This window comes from Gadus macrocephalus, chromosome 7 (genome assembly GCF_031168955.1).
Source record: "Gadus macrocephalus chromosome 7, ASM3116895v1".
NCBI classification, from domain to species: domain Eukaryota; kingdom Metazoa; phylum Chordata; class Actinopteri; order Gadiformes; family Gadidae; genus Gadus; species Gadus macrocephalus.
In genome coordinates, this window is record NC_082388.1 from 8,022,949 (window position 1) to 8,041,389 (window position 18,441).

General features: G+C 42.4%; 2 long non-coding RNA genes across 2 annotated transcripts; one reads left to right on the forward strand and one right to left on the reverse strand.

Moving 5' to 3' along the window:
- The first annotated feature begins 10,551 nt into the window (after positions 1-10,551).
- On the forward strand, positions 10,552-11,458 carry LOC132461111 (uncharacterized). Its single transcript, XR_009526535.1, has 3 exons — positions 10,552-10,798; positions 10,960-11,095; positions 11,308-11,458. It is a non-coding gene; the product is annotated as an uncharacterized LOC132461111 (long non-coding RNA).
- Positions 11,459-15,954: 4,496 nt separating this feature from the next.
- Positions 15,955-16,999, reverse strand: LOC132461311 (uncharacterized). The gene is made up of 2 exons (XR_009526601.1): positions 16,158-16,999; positions 15,955-16,091 (listed from the first exon to the last, which is right to left on the reverse strand). It is a non-coding gene; the product is annotated as an uncharacterized LOC132461311 (long non-coding RNA).
- Positions 17,000-18,441: the final 1,442 nt, after the last annotated feature.

Here is an 18,441-nt window from a genome sequence, read left to right on the forward strand (position 1 = left end):
CGCTATCCGACGCTATTGTATTTTAGACCTTTGTCCACAATGCGCAGACATCTGAAGTCATTGGGACTGTTCAGGAGAAAAAAAAACAGTCGGACGTGCTACAAGTGGCTCTTTTCCTGCAGGAGCAGTTGAACCAGTACGGGATGCTTCACGGATACAAATTTATGCATCTGAAATGCATCCAAGCAGGCTTGGTAGTAACTCAAACAACTATACGGCACCTGCTCTTAATCCTAGATCCTCGAGGAGTAAAACTGAGGAAACTGAATCGTCGAAGACGTCGTCTTTACATACACCCAGGTCCAAACCTTTTGTGTCACGTTGATTCATACGACAAACTTAAATCCTATGGCATATGCATCAATGGTGCTGTCAGTAGTTAATCACATATCCCTGTTTGGAGGTCTTCAGAGCATACTTACATCCGGTTTGGGAAGTGGGTGGGAGGGAGGGGGGCCGGAAGTGGTATTATGGCCCACTGGGTCAGAGGAGTGTATTGGTGTGTGTTGTGTGCTTAATCTGTGCCTAAAGTCTGGTGTGGGCCCGACAGTGTGAACCAGGATGAGAGCTAGGAATAGAGAGCAATAAACTGGCTTTTACGGTGCTACCAGGACGTCTGCAGGTGCGTGATGCAGAACATTATGACCTTCAGGGAGATGTTTGATCTCAAGACGGGGATGGGTGGGTGGATCTGTGGCTAAAAGGTTGGTGAGGACCCAGGATGAGAGATAGGAATAGAGCACAATAAAAGGTACTGTATAACTATCTGGTTGTATGACTGTGTGTGAGGATAAACATCATGGCCTTCAGAGAGATGTTTGATGTCAAGACAGGAGATGGGGTACAGGAAGCGGCATTTGGGTCCACTGGGTCAGGGGACTTGTGTGTGTGTGTGTGTGTGTGTGTGTGTGTGTGTGTGTGTGTGTGTGTGTGTGTGTGTGTGTGTGTGTGTGTGTGTGTGTTTGACATGAAAAAACACTATAGTGGTTGGTAACACTAGCACTAGGTGGTAAATGTGGTTTCAACAACGGTCCAGAGGGAAACGTGTTCATAAAAGCCACACATTTTAAAAAGATAGATCTCACAGATGACTAACTATTATGAAACTAGGTTACTATTCTATTAATTAAGATATATTTTTAGGGGTATTAACATTTTAATTTTCAACGGTAAATGGCAATGACCCCGCTGAGGAAGGGTGGGGGTGAATCCCCTACCTCTGACGCAGATAAGGGCTTCCCTGTGTCTACTGGCTCGTGTCCGATCACTCAGGTGGGTGGGGGGTAGGGGGTGGGGGTAATGATTAGCATACCGGCAAGTCTTTGGTGGAAGCATGTGCTGTAACTTGCTGTAAGTGTTTCTTAGACCGTTGCTATATTTCGGATACATCATGACTATGACAATGTATGGCTGTTTGAAAGTATTTTTATATCTGACTGATGACTAGTATGTTTTTAGTGATATCCAGAGATGCAGAGGGGGCCGTAAAACACCAACCGGACCCACAACCATGTATGTTATTATTTCACAGCGTTTATTCTATCACTCTGTTATTATCATTGCTATTCCACTATTATCATTAGTAGTAGTTTATGTGTGTAGAAAAACGGTTAAAACGAATTTCTATTATGTGATAGGTTACGGGGTCTCCAAGGAATAAGCAATGAACAGCTGTTGGTGATCTGAACAACGAGGGGCCGGGACCAGCAGTTGTAAGCTATTAAAACATGTATAAAGAATGTATGTAGGCCTATATCTATTCTTTGTGTCTCATCACTATCACTACATAGAAAACCGGATGGGTTTCTTTAGCAACAACTATGAATATTGCTACAAGAGCAATGTGCCCCCCGCTGTACCATAAATTTCCATTATTCTGTAATGTGTGTCTACAGTTTATATTGTTAGGTGCAATGGTCATGACAAGTGTCATATTTTGGGTGGTAAGGAATAGAGTACAAGATTAATAGTCCTTGAATATTTCAAATATGCGATATGGGATCTAGTGTGTGTGTGTGTGTGTGTTGTGTGTTGTGTGTGCAATTTAATTACATGTCCTCAAATAAGAATAACACAATCACAAAATAAGTAGTTGTCTGTGTATTTATTATGGAATGCAGCTAAATCTGTCTGTCTCTCATCCCAGAGGGCTACAGCCTCCTGGGATAATGGATGTGGAAAAGGAAATATATGATGAACACTTTGGGGAACCGGAGGAATAGGTACCGCATGACATGAGATGAATACTATTCTTATCAAGAAGTTCAAGAACATAATAATCATTAGCCTGCACCCATTTATTTTTTAACTGTAAGCTAACTATTTTCTCACAATGACATTGTTTTGCACAAAGTAAATAATTTCACAGATCTATTGTCTTGTGAATACTCTCTGCATTCCCGCTGTTAAGCTATTTTGAAAATGTTATTTCATTCAGACGTCATAATCTGTTTCTTCCATCACGTTATGTTTCTTCCGTAGGCCAAAGAGCTGCACGGACATCAATTTTCTTACAAGTATGGGAAGGAAGATCCGTTTAATGTTGGATGCAAGAAGGCAGGGACTATGTACGAATCACTTCAGACCAGTGATATGTTTAAAGACAAGGCTTCCAAAAACCAAGGCAAAGATCTTGAGCTATTGGAAAATGCATACTAAGGGCGTGTTCACACAGGCAGTTTTTTTTTCCAGGTGTGAGTGAATATTTTGCATTATATTCATTTGATACAGAGTGTTCTTGATAAAAACACCGCTGCCAGCGGGTTTTTTTCACTGCTTTGGGTGGTTTTCAATTTGGGAAAAGTTCCACTCGCCAAGAAAAAGCACCTGACGTCAGGCAGTTTTTTGACAGCTGACCAATGAACGAGAACTTATGTCAGTAGGAAAGTCCTCAAAACACGTATTGTTCAAATATGGATTGCCTCATGTGGGTGTCTTGCTTTATTATTGAAGGTGCAACGATGCGCAAAAGGGTTTCAAATTGACTCTTGTCGAGTCTGAAATACACACTGAACCGTGCATTATCAAACCTTAGCTCTTGTATCAAACTATGAAATGCACCGTACTGCTGCCGTCCCCGGTGTATATCATGCACCCACAAACGGGAAGGTTCGTTATCCTCGTCGTTGGCATCTAACGCCAAAACAAGGGCTAATTTTCTCATCCTCGACATTGTAACTAGTTGACACTGATACAAGTAGCGTAGTCAAACCACTTTGATACTGTAACCGATTTGCAACGTATATGTGCTCTAGAACATTGTGCTCTAGAATAAACTAGACAAAACCCCTCCGTCAGTTTTTTAGTTAGTAAAAAAACGCTCTGGTCAGGTGTTTTTCTATATAAAAAAACTGCCTGTGTGAACACACCCTTAGTATGCATTTTCCATACCACAAAATGACCGAGATTGGCATTGAAACCCGGGCAATTATGTACATCAGAGCAGGAAGGAACCAGACAACCACCACAAGCAGTAAGGACAAAAAGGAAAATCGTGGAGAGATGGTAATATTTGATGTGAAAACAACTGGCGGTACTAGCATTCTTACTAAGGTTATGAACAATTTTGGGCTGAGAAAGTTAGTGGATGAGGTTACTGTGTGTGGATACAAAGGTCAATCATTGAGAGAAGCGCTGGAGCAAGATAGCCGTTTTAGTGACGAGGTATTACAAATCAATTATTTTCTGCAGGACACAAAGGATGGTAAACGTACGGAAATGTCCACCCCTGCAGATTTTCTTGATGGTAGATGTTTCAAGATAACAAGAGGTTGCTGCGTAAAACACCATGGTAGTTAAGTGTCTGTGCGTGGTTTACAAAAAACGTAGGGTCTTTCACCCTCACCCTATAGTGATAAATAAGGGGTACGAGGTTGTACAGACTAATGTTTTGGTTCATTGTTGTTTTTTATTGTTTTTTTTGTATTATTTTTTGTGCATTACTGTATATGTTGGTGTTACGACCCACCCCGCTGGTGTCCAGGGGGAAGGGGGGGGAAATTAATATAAAACCGGGTGTTAGAACAGAAGAGAGTAGCAGAATTTCAACCAATATACCATTTATTGCATAAATGAGTCCTATGTTAACACAGAAAGAACCAATAACACTATCCCTCCACTGAGGGAGCAACCAATAACACTATCCCTCCACTGAGGGAGCAACCAACAACACTATCACTCCACTGAGGGAGCAATGCCACGACGAAGAGCCCACGTAGCTCTGACTCGCGACCGTCAACGACCCCAACTCTGTTCGCCTATCTGCTTTTATCACGTCTGCTTTCATCCCTGCAGCTTTATAGCAATCCACCTGATTGCTGAGGGGCTGCAGGTGTGTCTGATCAGTCCGATGGGGAGGGTGGTACCTGGAACAGCACACAAAACAGCAGAGGAAAAACACACACACGTAACAGTTGGTGTTATCAGTCTCTTTTGTAATGATGATTTGTATATATACCAGATTAATGTGTTAATAAAGAATGTCATATTTCGTTTGCTAGATGTTGAATGTTTGGTTTTTGTCACAAAGTATCCATCCCATCAGAGGGGGCAAGAAGGGTGGTAAGATGGCTTTGGGGAAATGTTTGACCCCAGGCTTCAACAAACGTTCAGCATGGTAGTATCAGTGCCCTATACCACGAAGCTCGCTGAATCTGTATCTCATGAAGAACCCCAATTTCGTTGTTTGCACAATGACAATAAAGTCTGAAATCTGAATATCGTCAGACAATGCCAAGGGATCGGTTCTGTCCCGTAAAACCCTGTCTCCGGAGAGACGCCTGTACGAGAAGTGCGCCGGGGTCCACGGGAACACCCACAAATGGTGACGCCATTGTCAGAGGAGGGGCTAGGAAGCTGCGCACGCCGATTTAAGTAGCCGATCTCCGGCTAGACTAAGCCGAAAAACGAGTAGGGTCTATCTGCAGCCGGAGCCACTTGCCAAACACGCCCATTGCTCTGCCAGACACGCCCATTGCTCTGCCAAACACGCCTATTGCCAAACACGCCCATTGCTCGTTCTATGTGGTGGTGTCATGGCAAATTTGTACCGGCCTACGTCATCAGTTGTTGACAACTTGACAACTGATTTGATTGGGTTGTCCGTTGCCGGGTGGGTTTCAAAAAACATTCGGCTCATGTTTCCAAAGACGAAATAACATAATACAGATAACGGATCGCTAGATAACACTTGTTTTTCATTTATATTTGTATTGTATTGAATTGTTTAATCGAATTTATCTAGTAAACTGAGTGTTTAAAGCAGGTTTCAAAAACCATTCGCGCTTGTTGCCGAACACGTGGTAGTCGACCACATGATAGTCACACGTGGTGGACGACCACGTGGTAGTCACGTGACTGCAACGTATCAGGACGGGACTGGGCGGCGGGCTTATATTCTGTAGCATTACGCACGCGCACGAGCTATGGGCGTGTTTGGCAGAGCAAGGGCGTGTTTGGCAGTGCAAGGGCGTGTCTGGCAGAGCAATGGGCATGTCTGGCAGAGCAATGGGCGTGTTTGGCAAGTGGCTCCGGCTGCAGATAGACCTACTTGGGAAAAACTGCTCCCGACCAGGTTTGGTTGCGAGCATAAGTCACCATGGTGATACAGCGACGCTAAAAGAGATCGACTTTCGTGGTACAACTAACCCAGGCTTGGAGCTCAACATACCTCACTAACCCTCTTAGCAAGCTTCGTGGTACAGGGCCCAGGACCATAAAACACCGGCCAATCCTACTTTGTCAAAACATATATATATAGTATAATATAGCATATATTTATTCATTCTGGCCACCTATATAGGCCGAATTGGTTAAAATGAGGTGAATTAACGTTGTGGAAGGGATCGTTAAATCTCTGGGGAAATGATTAAATCTTACCATCCATTACCACCTATCTGCTCATTATTGATGACTTGATGAATGATGCGTGCAATAATTTAGAGGTTCAGCATGTTTTTTAACAAATATGTACACCATCGTAACCTCTGTTGTATCTATCTGATACAGAATGTATTTATGCAAGGTAAAACCAGCCGAACAATAAGCTTAATTCAAGCTTTAACGATGCTGCTAGTATACCGTATGGATATCTGCTTGTAGACTTTGAAGCCACGACCCCTGACAATATGAGACTTAGAACAGTAATTTTATCAGACCGACAAGTTGTCTACCCCCAGAGAGCAAAGTGATTAGCCAGAGGCCATGTCGTCTATAAGCAGAAATCTAGATGGGGGGGAGTGAGAGTTTGAGTCTGTGAACGTTAAGTTGTTAAAAGGGGTGTTTTATCTATGATATGATATGAAACACTATAGTTATCCGTATAGTAACATGCCAAATGAGTATGGGGGGAAAAGATGGGATGGTATATACGATATGTGTTCACTAATATATATGTATATTAAAGTGGGTAGTATGTATGTAACCTATTTCAATGGTAGGCATTATGCATTATGGTGTATCTACCACCAGGACAGGCAATTGCTAACAGGATGTCTGATAGCCCCGAGGTGGTCTGTGGTCAAGGGTCAACACCCAAGGCTGTTCCACTGGCACTAGGGAAACGATGGATGGATGGATGGATGGATGGATGGATGGATGGATGGATGGATGGATGGAGGTTTCAGACTCTTCCTGGGGTCCACACATAACATATAACAAGACAAGATTCAACATATAAGACCACTGACAAAAAACAGGAAAAGAATGGATAACTAAACCATCAGTACACATAACAAACAACAAAAAATAAATAAAACTAAATGTAAAATGCTGCTGCTAGAGTTCAAGACCAACAAATTTGAACATATTCCACCAATTCTTAAATCGTTACATTGGCTTCCTGTAAGTCAGAGAATTTATTTTAAAATCATGTTGCTAACCTATAAATCCCTACATGGTTTAGGCCCAAAATATTTAACTGATATGCTTCCACTACATAAGCCTTCTAGAACACTAAGATCTTCTGAGACCAAACTGTTAATTATCCCCAGAGTAAACACGAAACATGGCATAGTAACTAATTAGCAGGATTTAGTTACTGTGCAACAAATAGCTGGAATAAACTCCCTGAGGATTTAAGACTTGACCCCAACTCGGACCACTTTTAAAACAAGACTGAAGACTTTTATGTTTACTTTAGCTTCCTGCTAAATCTTAAGCACTTAAGAACATTGCACTTTCTAAAAATAAAAGCCTTTTTTAACTTTACCTTTATTTTCTATTATTCTTTCTAAAATGCTTTTTTAACTTTGCCTTTTATGTTCATCTATTTTACAAAATTTCTGCATGGGTTCTTTTCTAGTAATTAATTTTAAATAAATGTTTGTGTATTACAATTTTTATATGCAAAGCACTTTGAGTCTGCCTTGTGTATGAAAAATGTTATATAAATAAAGGTGCCTTGCCTTGCCTTGCCTAAAATGTAGTAATACATAGGATTCATTGCAAACAGCCATGAGGAGTCGCTTCACTTGTTTTTGAAGATAGCCATGTTCTGGATTTTTGAAATATAATCTGGAAGGAGTTCCATTCAACCAGGGTTCTACATAGTACTGTGCATTATTTTGACTTTGTTTTGATTGATGGAATTGAGTAGTTACCACTGGGGGCATGTCTGGTGGGGTATGTGTGCATATTAGAGCCAAGGGTGAGCTTAGCACACAGTCAGGGGTATCTAATGTATTAATGTTTTTTATGAAAGAAAGAAGTGATGCTATCAACCTCACGTCAACTATCAGCCAGGAGAGTTGGTCATGTATGTTTTTATTTATGGCTGCTCTCGGTGTGCATTTAAGGGTAAACCTAGCTGGTCTGTTTTGTACCCGTTGTAGCTTCCCTAGATTCATTTTTGTGGTAGCCTACCTGACCAGACCACTGAGCAATAATCTAGGTGTGACAGTACCAGGGTCTGTACCTCTTTGTTCCGATGAGGTGTAGACAATATGATTTGCTTGTACAGCACCAAGGCCTATGTGCAGGTTAACCAGAAGTTTTGATTAATGGGAACATAAAGCACTCAAAATATGTGTATCATTTATAAAATGTCTCCAACATAGTGTTAAAGTCCAGTTTTTGGCGTTTTTGGCAGTAACGGGTGTTTTCTTTGATTTGATTAGCATTTTACAGACCCATACAATGATAGGGCGTTTAGTACGGTCCTTCACCGTTGCTTCTTTACCCATGAAAAACTTCAGTCAGTGTTAAATTGTGCTGATTTACCTTTGAGCATTTCCTATAGGCTACAGTGTAAAACGCTGTTTAGAATTAATGTTAGTATCAAGAAAAGAAAGACCCACCGGTGGGGGGAGATTTTATGTTTTATTTATGTTTTTGTTATAATGCAAACGTGCATGTTGCAGAAAATGGAGCGCTGTTTCCCCCAGGGGGCAACAGCGCCCCCTGGGGTCACACTTTTCGGTGGGTCGCAGAATTCGGGAGTAGGGTCTGTCTGCGTCCTGCAAGACGGAGGCGTAACTTGTAGTGGGCGTAACTTGTAGTAGGAGGCGTAACTTGTACTAGGAGGCCTAACTTGTACTTTTCTAAATCGCGGTCCACGCGAGATCTTCTCTTTTCGAGGTAAAAGGGGGGGGGGGCTAGTACTATGGGCTGGTAGTTAATTATTTTTTATTTTATTTTTTTATTGCCATGGGCCCCCCCTCTGCCTGTGGGCCCCTAGAATCGTCATCACCTTTCACCCCTTTACGACGGCCCCGTCGGTAAGTAAAAATAAGTGGATTAACAAGAATGTTTTTTTTTGTTTTTACAAGCTTAAAGGCATATTGTACGGGATCCAGTAGTATGCACTTTTTAATATGTTGTTGAAATTGGTTTTTACATCCTGACAGCAATAAATAACTTATGGGCAATGAAAAAGAAGCGCAAAATAAACGAATTCTGTATCTGCTATAAACCTGTTAAAATGCTTACCAATCGGAGACACTGTGCCCGGATCTAAAGAACCAATCACAAGCCTGCACATTCTCTCCCCTCTGTGTACGAGCCTGAGCCGGCCTGAGCGCGTTCACGGATTGCAAAGAAAGCGTTGTTGTCCTAGTAGTTCATGACAGTGGACTAGACCTAGTGAGCCTACAACGTTTACACAATGGAAGAGAAACAACTGAAGTTACCACTGCCACCGTTACTTGCCCCGGTTCATCCTTTTAAAAAGGCAAGAAAAAGAAAGACAGAAACTGAAAAGGCAGCAACAAAAAAGAAGTTGGAGACTGCTCGAGGAAAAACGAGAATAAATATTGGATTAGCTTTTCAGCGATGGCGACAGCTGAGGGAGTTGAATGGCCTGAAAAGTGACGCAATGGTTGCCGTTGAAGTAAGCCGTAAGCAGCAGCAGCGCTCGTGCACGGCTCTGTGTCGAGGGGTGGGGGCAGGGAGTCCTGAATGGTGGGGGAGGAGTTAAACGGAACTCCGAAGAGAAGCTAATTTCAAATCATGCTAGCTCTCTCACATCGTACAGCTTTAATGAACTCTAGAACTAGGGCAGACTACTTGTGGTTGTGATACTGTTCAACATTCTTTACGAAATGTTCGAATGCTTATAGGCCTACTGTTTTAACGTTGGAAGAAACTTCAGCTTTCGCCACCTCGGTGAAGTTAGTTCGATGCACACGTTTGAGATGCACACTGAACAGTCACAAAATAGTCTATACTGTACAGGCTAGTAGATGTTGCTTGCTTCTTTCTGCCCCGAGTTTGCACAGTGCAACAGTGATGACGTACCTGAGAAATCCATGTATTGAAGACCGGCAAATATATATAAAATGAGGGCTTGTAATGTGACCGCTATAATATGAAGTCTTACTATCCTCATGTTAGTGACATTGTTCTTGTCTTGTTTCTATCAGTTTTATTTATTTTAATTCATTGTTTTCTATCTCATGCAGGACCTTGAAAACATGCAGCATGCGATCAATTACAATATGTATTCAATAAATTATTATTTGAATTATTAATCTGCTGCCTTTAATTCTTATATAAAGGGATTAAGTAGGCTACATTTAAGCAGATTCCCCACGTTAAACTGCTATATGCATTCACTCTGTGCACGACGAAAATGCTAACTTCCTGTTTGAGGGCGGAAGTGGAGCCTCTAGGCGGTTTGTTGACATTAGCCGGCTGGCGGTGTGATGTTATTGTTCACAATGGATCGGAAAAAACGATTTACTTTTCAAAGGGCAGTCGGTGGTAATAACCACCATTGTTGTGTGCCACTTTGTACCGCCGGGGGGAGATTCAACAAAGTTTTGAGCTTTCATAGTTTCCCAAAGGAACCTAATTTACGCGCCCAGTGGCTTGTGAAAGTCAGAAGAGAAGGTTTCACCCCAACCACCAGCTCTAGAGTGTGCCGTCGACACTTTGAGCAAGCAGACATAGTGATCTCTTCTTCTGGAAAGCGGTGTCTTCGACCAAATATTATACCATCCTTGTTCGGTTGGAATAATTATACAAAAAACCTCAACGGCCCGGAGTTTGGGATCGCCAGCCTCGAGCAACCCAGGCTTTGGACCGCGCTCCCCGAGGATGACACCACCCCCGAGGATGACACCACCATGGAAATGGAAGTGGGTGAAAACACTGTCTCTGGTTGTACTGAGTTGGCTTCGACACCTCTGAGGGAAGACCACGATTACACAGTCAGCTCTTTCATCGTGGTCGACCGTGAGAAATTCGAGAGCATGTCGAGGCAGATCGAGGAGCTCACACGGCAGATCGAAACACTGCACATGGAGAGATTTGGATTGCAACGGTTTTCTACATCACCTAGTGACATTCGCTACTATTCCAGGTAAGAAATGTTGAACCTGAACTTTTCTAATTATCACACAAGCATTTCACTTGCCTCCCATCTGTATGATTGATTTGAATGATGATTAAATTGGAATGTTTTAATGTCACATGAATGCCATCAACATAAAAGCTATGTCCTGTCCTATGTCCTGCATGCAGATTTCCATCATATGAACATTTGATGGCCTTTTGGGATCTAATTCAAGAGGCAACAAGCTGAATGGTGAGAGTCACCAGTGGTCAGAAGAACCTCTCCACCAGTACATCCACTGAGACCCCTATGAACAGACCAACAGTAAGTTTTACAATAAACATCTACCACCAGCTCGGTACATGTGGATCACACATTTTGCTGTTGACTGCCACAGAAGAGGCAGTTAACTGTGTATTGTTTCTGCTCAGCTCCGTGCATGCACCACATATTTTAAACACCCTAGTTTGTGTTTGTTATCGTTGTTGTGTAGTGCTTCTATCTACAGTATCTAATACAGTGACTATTTTCCCTAGAAACTGCTGCCAATTGACGAGCTCTTCCTCTTCCTCAACTACCTGTCAACCGGCTGTACACAAAGGGAGCTTGGTCACAAGTTCAATATCCACAGAGCAACAGCAAGCAGAATAATTGTGACGTGGTCCAACTTTTTGTGTACTTTGCTTGGATCGCTCTCCATCTGGATGAACAGCAGATCTGTGAGAGAAACCTGCCCCACAGATTTCAATGGGACCTATGAGAACACCCAGGTTGTCCTTGACTGCACAGAAATGAGATGCCAAGCCCCTACCTCCCTACTGCTTCAAAGTGAGGTATTCTCCGCCTACAAGTCGCACTGTACATTCAAAGCACTTATTGGCATGTCCCCCCATGGAGCATTGACATTTGTGTCAGCACTTTTTGAAGGCTCCATCAGTGACAAGGAGATTTTCCGTCACTCCGGCATCACCTCTCTCATAACACCCGACATGGAGGTTATGGTAGACAAGGGGTTTTTGATAGATTAGATGGTTTCTGGGAAAAGTGCATCGCCCTGCTTTTATGTGCAAACAGGAGCAAATGTCAGAGGTAGGCATCCTTAAAACCCAGTCCATTGCACGCCTGAGAGTCCACGTGGAGAGGCTCATCAGGAGGGTCAAAGAAAACAAACTTTTTGACACGGTCATCCCTCTCTCTATTTGTGGCAATATAAATCAACTGTTCACTGTTGCATGTCTCCTCTCAAATTCAAATTTGTGGAACGCTCCGTTCACTTGCATGGGCCCTTCACTTCTACGGTTGCTAAGCGACGTCAACGTCTTTGGCCGTGTTCGAAACCGCGTACTTGCATACTACTCCTACTAACTATGACGTCAAATTGAGTAAGCGAGAACTTAGTAAGCGAGTTTAGGTAAGCGAGTAGTATCCGAATGTCTTCTACTTCCGGAAAGATTTTGAGTAAGCATCGCTAGCTTACTAGACGTACTAAACTGCCCCAGAATGCACTGCGTCTATTCAAAAGAACAATGGAAGCAATGGCGCTAAACGGGGAGCCGCAGCAGCAGTGCCCACAGCCGTACCGATGTAAGTGAATCGTCTATTACCGATCATATGTGGTCAAAATATATTTGATTTATTCGATTTTTTAGGATGAACGTAGCTTTGTTGTAGTCCAACATGTGTTTAAAGTTACCGTTCTTGATGACTAAAGGGTCAGCCTGTTGATAGCTATATAGCATGTAAATAGTAAATACACGGGTAAAAGTAATGCAAGTGATATCACCGTAGTTTTAATTAATTAACGTCACCAGCTGCGTTTCTATCCCCCTGCTACCATCGATAAAAAGTATGTGCGTTATTGATCGTTTAAGGGACTGATGAAGACACGGAGGCGCTAATCAGGTGGAGAGGGGCCAATGAAGTGTTCTTCACGGGGAGGCGCAATGCCTCCTTGTCCGGATTTCAGTAAGACACCACTTTTCAATTGTGTTATTTCTATGTGTCATCTTACGTTTTATATATATAGGCACGAAAATATATCAAAGGGTTGAGGGTTACCTTTGTGCTCTCATGAGAAGTGTGTTTGTAAAAATAGACTATTGGATGAGACGAGTTAGTTTAGTTGCCCCTTTCATAAGTTTATGCTAATTTGACCAATGTTATTTGTGTAGAACCTATATAAAGGACATGGAGCTGGAGGGGAAAGTAGAGAGCCTCTGGGCAAAAAAGAAGTGGGAGAATTTAAAACAGAAATACAAGGTGAGTCCAGGTATCATATTGTACCTTAGCTTACCTTAAAAAAAAAAAGCGCTCCTGAAAAGCAAAACTGTTTATTCGTAATCTCTTTAAAAGAAAATCTGGAGGCTTGTATAGCAAAGGGAGGAAAGAAGAGAGAGAGCAGAGAGGGACAGGGACAATATGGCCAGGGAGGAAAGGCTGCTTGCCCTCTTAGAGGCCATAACAAAAAATAATAAATAAATAGTAAATTTGAACCGTTTCCTCTTTTGTTGCAGATAATTCTGAAGGATTATAAAGAGTAAAGGGAGGCAATAATAACATGATATTGAAATATAATATAGTTAAATGATTTAATTTATGATTTAGTTATGTTAGATCTAATTAAAACTGATCAGAAAAATCGAAGGTGAATGAAAAACATGCCAAATATGTACAATAACAAGCATTGATTTGGCTAGAATAAAGAGATATCAATATAACTATGTACATTAATTGGTTATCATGTTAGATCTAATTAAAACCGATCAGAAAAATCAAACTGAACTAAAAAAACAACAATATAACTATGTACATTTATTGGTTATCATTTATATCTATTTACATTTGTGTGCTATAACTATTTACATATTTTTTTTATTTTTTTATATTTACAAGATAATCAACAAAATCAACAATAATCATGTTCCAGAAGAACAGGAATCCTGAGCTCAGGAGCAGCAGACACTGCAGCTGCGAGTCTGTCCCGAAGAGTGTCCCCCGACTGCTGCTGGCACTCTTGGGCAACCTCATCCCCATCTCCGTTGTCGTCCTCCCCCTCAGGCTCCAGGATGTCCCCAGTGCCGATGCACAGGTTGTGAAGGAAGAGGCAGTCGATTATCACCTCCGACACAAACTCCACCTTCACCTCCAGGGCCTTTAAAAAGATGGAGCGCCACCTGGTCTTCAGCACCCCAAAGGCCCTCTCCACCACACACCTTGCCCTCGACATCTTTGCATTATAGCGGCCCTGGACAGCGTTGCGGACAGGCTCCCGGTAGGGGGTCAGCAGACGGATCGGCTGAGCCAGGCAGGGATACCCTCCGTCGCCAAGGAGGCACCAACCTGGAGGGGGGTAAAGCTGGTGTACGTAGAAAGGGCTGCTCTTCAGGAACCTGGCGTCGTGCACCGAGCCAGGGAACCCCACGTGCACGTCCAAAAAGCGACCTTCATGGTCGCAGATGGCCTGGAACTGTATGGAGTGGAACAGCTTTCGATTGAAGTAATCTGCAGCAAAGGCTCCAGGGGGCACAATGCGAACGTGGCATCCATCAATGGCCCCTGCCACATTGCCAAAAGCCGGGGATCCTGCCAGCTGCTGGAACCCAGCCCCAATTTCTGGCAGCTCATCCCTGCTCGGAAAGTGGATCTGCTGCCTGAAAATTTGCTGGATGCCTTTGCTCACCCTGTGGACCAAATCGTGGCATGTCGTGGGGGGAATGTCGAAGGCCTCCGACACCACTCGATAGGACGTTCCACACGCCAGCCAGAACAGGAACACCAGCACCTCAAAGGCCTTCCCCCGCCCGTGGTCGTCCGGCCCCTGGAGACGGTGGACCAGGCTATCCAGCGTAGGCCTGGAAAGGCGGAAGTCCTTCCTTAGGTCACCGTCTTCAAAATAGAGGCGAACCAGGGGAACATGAATGTTCAGCCTGCAATATGGCCCTCTTGCACCAACCTGTAAATTATAATTATACATTCAATATCATTATTTATTCCAATCATGTATTTATTTATTTATTTATTTGTTCATTGTTTATTTAAATGTATGTTCTTATATATTAAAGCATTTAATCACATCAAATTATTTGTGTACTACGTTAATAATGATTTATTCATATCTATTTATTCTTACTATGTATGTAGGCTATTAGACTATTAGACTATTTGTTTAAATGTATTCCTACTGTCTTATAGCCTGTAAATGCTTCTGCCTATGGTTTCTGCCAAATTATGAATAGTATTCATATCAAGTGTATTGCTCAGTATTGCATTAACAATGACTATTCTTATCACTACTGTAGGCTTCTCATTAGTCTGTGAGGAGAAAATGAAGCAGTGTTCTAGACGCTCAAATAGATAGTAATCTAGGATTGCCATACTCTCTTATCAATTGTTGACAGCACTTTGATACAGTTTACCTAACAAATAGGGTACTTACTTCAGTACTATAACATAAATGTCCGTACATGGCAACCATGTATCGACGGCGAGCTGACTCCCTCCTTCGTCTCCGTGCTGCTGCGGCTCTCCTACGGCTGGTCATGTACATTTTACGAACGCAATAAAATAACAAATCTAAATGAAAAATGGAAATATAAAAGGCTGTCTAATCTAACTAAATCTATCTATCTAAATCTATCTATCTATCGGTCTATTTATCTGTAGGCTAGGTATGCAGGTAGGTATATGTATTAACTGGCAATCTAGCATTAGGACAAAGAAGAGGAAACGCGGGAAAATCAGACGATAGACAAGAAAAATATAAAATAATTAATAATTAACTTAATAATTAATCATTTTTTTAATAATTGTTTTAACATATCACCGCAAATCCTTAGGTTGAAGGTGTAGGCCTACTGTGACGTCAAATGTGACGTTTATATATTTATTTATAATATTTATTAACGGTGCCCGGCCGGTAGGTTATTGACGCGTCATTTCATTCACGTCATCTGAGGTGGTTAAGTAAGGACGGTCTTCTGAGCGTCGATTACTCAAATGGATTACTAAATCATTATTTAAGGATTCGAGAAGTAAGCCAAATATTTAGTAGGTAGTAAGCAGTAAGCAAGTAGGCGGTTTCGAACACACCCTATTTCTCTGCTGATCAACACTACGTATGGTAAGTTGGTAACAAATAAATTTTAAAAAAAACAGCTTGTGAAGTTATTCTTTCGTTTGGCAAGTAGCCGCTCATTATCGAAAATAAATAATAAATTATCGAAGCACCTCCGTTTCGAGTCGGTGTCCGGTTCGCCCTGTCTGGGCTTATTTTCCCGATAATGACCGGCGTTCTATTATCCCACTGAACGTCAATATAACTCTGCATGTGAAAGGGAAAATAGCTTTATTGGTAATTTCAATAATATGCTGCTGTATTTTCCGAGACCCCGACAGATATTTGAGTTTACTGCTTTCATGGGAGCCAGACCTCTCTCTATGGGAGCCCAGCTCCCACTGGCTACCACCTAACTCGAACCCTGGCGATAGGTCTTTCTACACTGTCGAGCCGGTTCGGTCGCAGCTTGGCACGCCCGGCGATTTCACCTTCTTATCTCAAGTTTCCTGTGTTAAACCGAGGGGGTTAAATCCCCCGTTTGTCACGGCGCGGGGTTTCTTGGTTCACTGGGGAAGGCGGGGCTGTGCACGGAGTCTCTGACCTTTTTAGAATAATTTGTATTATTGCATACTCCCGAATGTTTTATTTTTTTATGAATGAAGACTCCCTCATGCAATAATGAGTTCACTCTATAGTAGGCTAACGATGCTCTTAGCGTCCTACGAGTACCCTGGAGCACTCGTTAGCTACGAGCGTTTTCAAGACGTTCGTTACCAACGATGCTTTCAGGAAACGGTGTGAAAACTGTACGATGCTCGTACGACACACTCTGCGATCCACTTAGGCTAACGATGCTTTCGGGAAACGGGGCCCAGAACTTTAGCACGTAGCATGGATATCATGTTGTTGTGACTTACCTTCAAAATTGTGCAAATATTGCGATCTATACAGTTTAAACCCCTTTTCTCGTTTGCTTTGGGGTGCGGGTGAAAAAATGCTGACCAGTCGATTAACATCGTCAACTGTTATCGCCGGCATATGTCCAAGACATCTTGAGAAATTTGCTTCGGCCATTGGGCTACCGGATTCCACCCGAGTCGTGTTGTTACCGGAAGTTCGACAGCCAACAGGAAGTACGCTACCGGAAGTGGCATATGCTAATGTGCACGTAGTGAATTACATGTCATTGTAAAATTGTATTAGGCTTCTTTTCTTGAATGCATAGACTCAGGGAGGTCAGTTTCAAGTAAGGCTATGATTAAGCTAATCAAGAGCATATCAAGATTACGCCAATCAAGAGCATATTTTTTAATGAGCGGGTCGGGTGCATTATTTTTATATAAGGCCTAATATTTGATGTCCGAGTTGCGGTCATTTATGTACCCGCGCACCACTGCTACATACAGATCCACTTCTGCGATTTAGAAAAGTACTAGACACGCCTCCTACTACAAGTTACGCCACCTCCGATTACAAGTTACGCCACCTCCGATTACAAGTTACGCCTCCTCCTACAAGTTACGCCTCTGTCTTGCAGGACGCAGACTGATACTATTGGAATTCGGTGGAACACCGGCACATGACATTTGTCACGACCAAACGTTAGCGATTGGTAAATGGCAGATCCAGAGTGGCACTAGGCAGATCCAATATTTTTCAACTTCAATAGACACCCGCCTTCAAGTGAGTTAAAGAGACCCTATTATACTACTTTTCTGGTCTTAATTTCTTATTAATGACTCCTATAGCGCAACCTGACACGAATCACAGCACAAAAAACAATGTAGATTTTCGGGAAACTCTTCCTCTCATCTGGGCGCTTTCAGAATTCTCCAACCCTCCGGCCAACCCCACTCCGTTGTGATTGGTTACCTTCCGGAAGACCTGCGAATCAGGTCCGCGGGCAGATTTGACCAGGCATATGGGGGCGTGGCAGGAGTGCCTCTACGAGACTACGTAGATGAACCCAGACTGTCAGCAGGGAATATGTCAAAATGCATGTACGTCATTATTTGACACTTTAGTATGGTTAAGAATGAATATCAATCACTATAACAACGTTTATAGGTCATAAAAGTCGAAAAAGCATAATAGGTCCCCTTTAAAGTTAGTAAATTGAGTATCTGTGCAAATGAAATGAAGTACGAGAGTCTGGTAGGAACAGGCTAATCCAAACAATGCATTTTGCAAAAGAAATTTCAGGAGATACGGTTAGGATTAGACCCTCTTCTTACTTAGGAAGGAGAGGGGTGTGTAATCCATGGCAACAAACCATTTGTGATACTTTTACGTGGACATCAAAATAAACCACATTAATCGGCTAATCTACTTCTGTAAATTCTGACAGCCCGTATCAATTCCCTGCCCTAATTAATCAATACTAACGCAATATGTTGTCTTTCGCTCATTCTTTCATTTTTCTTTGGATATAACCAAAATGTGACTACTACGGCCATGTGACTACTATGGCCATGGGGCCATTGAATCAAGGCACATAACACAATCCGTTTTCTCGGCTAGGGCCAGGGGTTGAGAGGGATTTTATACGATCTTTGTTTGAAAGGGTTGGATGTAAATATAACAGTTTATGTACAGATACATAATCTAACAGTTT